The sequence below is a fragment of the Argiope bruennichi genome, chromosome 3 (assembly GCF_947563725.1).
Source record: "Argiope bruennichi chromosome 3, qqArgBrue1.1, whole genome shotgun sequence".
Taxonomy (NCBI): domain Eukaryota; kingdom Metazoa; phylum Arthropoda; class Arachnida; order Araneae; family Araneidae; genus Argiope; species Argiope bruennichi.
In genome coordinates, this window is record NC_079153.1 from 69,085,188 (window position 1) to 69,090,332 (window position 5,145).

Sequence of the window (5,145 nt, forward strand, 5' to 3'; positions counted from 1 at the left end):
GACTCTCAAATGCCTTTCGGCTTTTGCACATGCTTAACCATGCATGTACGAACTGTTTCTAACCAGTTAAAGTACTTACATTTTATTATTAATTGTTTCATTATTTTCAAAATATCCTAAAAATACTGAAATAAGACTTTATTTTAAGAAATTTTCCATGGAATATCAAATCAATAATATTGCAATCGAAAAAGAAAAAGGAAAGCTATATTTTTTTTACATACGATTAATTTTTTTAAAAAAAAGACCTTAAAGTTAATTTATTGAAAAGAAATAAAGAGTTATTGTTTATTTCATAAGAATTGACAGGTGTTTATTAATGATGAAGCAGCTACTGTATTTCTCAACCTCACTCTCGTCATAAATTACAACTGTCTGCTAAAATCGGAAGTTCTGCTATTCTTGTTTCAACTTCAACGGAAAGCAAAATGTTGCGGAAGTATTGCTTACGTTTACTTCTCATTTCCGTATTTGTAATTATTTTAAATTATTATTTTGGTATTTATTTCTACAAATTTTTAAGTTATAAAGAATATGAATTTATACACAATTTAAAAAAACTATACAGTATCTCACAAAAGTGATGGGACACTTGTGCTTTACAAAAGGAAACTGTAATAAAATAAATTAAAAAACATGTACAAATTTTTTGTGGGTGTGTTTCATAGTTAAATTTAGTATCAATTATTACATAACATACATTTTGTCAAAATATTAAAATATTAATTTAATAAAAATACAATTGTTTAGAACGGAGCAAAAAATAGCTCACATAAGTGATGGGACACCATTAGATATGCAACAAATATCGTCTGAAATAAGCAATAAAAATATTTTTGGTGGTTTTATTTTTACTCAAAAGCAATTGGCAATAATTTATAAAATCGTCTGCAGTATTTCTCTCCAGTTTGTTTTGGAATTTCTGTGTTTTTTAGCTCTGTGCAGCCATGAATGTTAAACGAAAAGAAACTTCGCCTGAAATTCGAAAATTAGTTATTAATTTGCATATTGAACGTGGAAAATCTATTAGAAAAACTGCTGAAACAGTTAACGTGAGTCATTCAACAGTTTTCAATATCATTAAACGATATAAAAAGAATCATATTCTTCAGGATAAAAGAAGACCCGGCCGACCATCAAAGCTATCCAATGGAATAAAGCGAATTATCTTTCGAAATATTAAAAGAAATCCAAGAAAGAGTGCTCCTAAAGTTGCTGCTGATTTACAAGCATTATATGGAATAATTGTTAAACCTGAGACTATTAGAAGGGTAATTCGATCTGCTGGACATCACGGTAGAGTAGCCAGGAAAAAATTCTTCGTCAGTGAAAAGAATAGAAAACTCAGACTAGCTTTCGCAAAATCCAACATAAATAAGAATTCTAATTACTGGAATAAAGTTATATTTGCTGATGAGAGTAAATTTAATATATTTGGTTCTAACGGTAAAATTTTGGTGTGGAGAAAACCCAGGGAAGAATTTCGCAAACAGAACTTGGTGCCAACAGTAAAACATGGTGGTGGTGGAGTTATGGTATGGGGGTGTATGTCGTCTGCTGGATCTTATTTTTAATCTTATTTTAATGGTAATCTTATTTTTATTGACAGTATAATGGATCAGTACAAGTATATTGACATTTTAAAGCAAAATTTGAAATCTTCAGCACGGAAATTGAACTTTCATAATGATTTTAAATTCTATCAGGACAATGACCCCAAGCACACTGCTTTGAACGTTAGACTCTGTCTGCTGTATAACTGTCCTGAAATAATAAAAACACCACCACAATCTCCAGACTTAAATCCCATAAGAATATTTGGCAAGAATTGGAATCAAGAATTCGCAAACACACCATTTCTGCAAAACAACAATTAAAATCGGTGCTTCAAGAAGAATGAGGTAAAATCACTCCAGAAATCACAAAAAAATTAGTCGAATCCATCCCAAGAAGATTAAATCATGTTTTAAAAGTAAAAGGAAATCCAACAAAATATTAAAACCTTTTTAAAAAGTAAAATTTTTGGATAAATATTTGATTGAAAAGTAAGTGTCCCATCACTTATGTGAGCCATTTTTTGCTCCTTTTTAAACAACTGTATTTTTATTAAATTAATATTTTAATATTTTGACAAAATGTATGTTATGTAATAATTGTTACTAACTTTAAATATGAAACACACCCAAAAATTTTTTGTACATGTTTATTTATTTATTTTATCACAGTTTCCTTTTGTAAAGCACAAGTGTCCCATCACTTTTGTGAGACACTGTATATATATATATATATATATATATATATATATACACAAAATTTCACAGACGATATTTTTAGTTTTCTTCCAAAAATCAATATTTCATTAAATCTGAATTTACTACAATTAAAAAAATATCTGCGGGAAAATTACTGCCAAACGTTATGGAATTGTTCTAGGGTTTTTGATCATTCATTATAACAAGATATATTCGGCCATATATTGAAAAGTGATTACAAAGAAGGGAGAAATATTTTGCGTGTTAAAATGTTAGAATTATGAGAAGGTTATTCACTTAAAATTCAATAAACTATATTTCTTCGATATTTTCCTTCTAAATTTGGCAATCGATCGGTATAGAAAGACGAAGATTTATGCCTTATGAAAATAAATACAGAAATTCAGTGAAAAAAAATTACTTAATGATTGTCGTTTGTTTTCTAAGCTGTAATTCTGATTCTGAAATAAAAGTAAACAAAATTTTAGTGTTTAAAGAGTAATTTAAATTAAGTTGATAATAAAAAAATACCCTGATCCATGCTTAGTAAAAAAAAAAAAAAAAAAAATCTTTTTAAAATAAATCTGTTTTAAAACGGGAACTTAAAAAAAGCTACTTGCTGGAGGGAAAAAAATCAAATACTTCAACCAGTCGTCTTCACAATCGGAAGACAAAAAATATCTATCAAATTGTATGTCTTCATCTTGAAAACATGGAATAATTTTGTTTTATTTTACGAGAAAAATATATTAATCCAATCATTCTATTGGAGATTTTTATAGCTATAATTTTTTTAATATTTTTAATGCTTCACTTCCATAATATTAAATTTATCTGTGTATGCATGTTTAAAGTTAGATAGCTATTTCATGCTCTTGAAAGCAGTGTCGATTACAGAAGTTTGAGCATATTTGAACATAAAATATAATAAGTTACCTGTAGTTAATGATACATTTCAAGTAAAATTAATATTTCCCATGTAGCATTCTATCCCAGCGTTATCATGATTTATTTCGAATTCATAATTTCTCTACAATTTTCTAACCCTAATAACTTTAACTTTAATGTTTTTTATTGAAATTTGTAAATTTTTTTTTCGCAATGCTGGATTGTGCACAAATCATGCTTTTGAAAAGCCTATTGTCATTCAGAAAATGGCCGTTATCGGATTTTGAGAACGAGGCGGTATCTATTATCAGTCATTATCAGATATTGAGATACCCGTAGTATGTTGTTAAATTATTAGCTAAAATTAGAATTGGCAGTGAGATATTTACGATAAAGCAGAGAGATTCGGAAAGTATAAAAATTTCATCATTCTGTTTTATATTATTTCTGCTATTTTTTATATGTCAGTTCACAAAGAAAAATTTAGGAAAATAGATATTACCAAACAGCAAGAAAGAATGTAAAGTTGTGTCAAAAGTTGAAATTCTTGCTAACATTGACTTTCTGATATTTAAATTGAATTTTAATCCCAGTAACATAACCAGTATACAAAAGCATATGCTCGTGTAGCGTAGTTGTTAACTGGCTTATATGCTATTCACCACAATATCTATTTGCGACTAGATGAACCTTAACAAACTAAACAAATGAAATTAAGTGTGCGCAATGTCTATATAAAATTTTATTTACAAGGGAAGTTTGCTTGACTGTTTGTGTACGTCTGCATACGATAATTCAGAAGTACAATGGTGTAATTTGTTTTTTCTTTCACATCTGGTTTTAATATGGAACCTCATGCTCATACCATATACGAAGAAAAAAAAATCCCCTTTATTCTTTATGAGTTGCGAAAAGTTAATATTTTTTTTTCTTGTAAAAATAGGAAAATTCAGATAGGTAGTGTTGCTTGTTAGTAATGATATGATCTGTATACTAAAGTTATAGATCCAAGTCTAATTTTGGATAAATCCATCAAAGGGTAGAGTGTCTGTATGTATGTGAATACGATAATTCAAAAGCACAGAATAAGCTCAAAAAATGAAATTTATTATATAACTTTGACAGGCAAAACATTCTTTTTCGGTGCAAGCGTTCGATGACGATTTTTTATATGAATTTTAGAACGTTTTTCATATATTTCCCAGCATTCTTTACAACATGTAATAATAATATAACCTTTGGGGTTCAAGCAAGTCACAATATCCCTTTTTTTTTTTAAAAAAAAAATTAATCGCTAATCATCTGTAACGATTAGTTGATTCGCACTGATGAGTGCTTACTAATAATATTATATGCAATTTATATTGATTAAATATTTTATGTAACTTGGTTTTATTGGCTTTTTCTTCATATGCATGGAATATTGTTTTAAAAAGACTTACACCGATCTCTTTCCAGTGCTAATTAAGGGATAAAGTATTATCTCTAAATTCCTATCATCTCTTCTAAAATTTAAACATTTATGTAGAATGGAATTTCATGTACGTTTGAAGTTAAATAGTATTTATGAGTACAACAAAATTTCCAAAATTTGAATTGAAAATATGCTTTAAAAAGAAACTCATCATGGGACATATTTTCATATATAAGCCATATTTTCATATCTTCATTAACAATAATGGCAGAAAAGCTGTTAAAAATATTTGTAGCAATGACAAAAATGATTTGAATTTCATTGAGTGTTATAACAATGGAATTTCTTAAATTATTTAAAAAAATCAATAAAAGTAAACCAAATGCGCGGCAACAAAATTGATTTTATTAAAAAGATATATATATATATATATATACTAAAGTATTAGAATCAAGTTAATAGGAAAAACAAAAATCAAATAAAAATTAAACCAAAAAAATTATTAAAAAAATATTAAAAAAGAATCCGGAAAATTTATTACCGTTTAAATAGGTAATAAATTTTAGTTGCGATTTCGAAACTGTTTTGTTT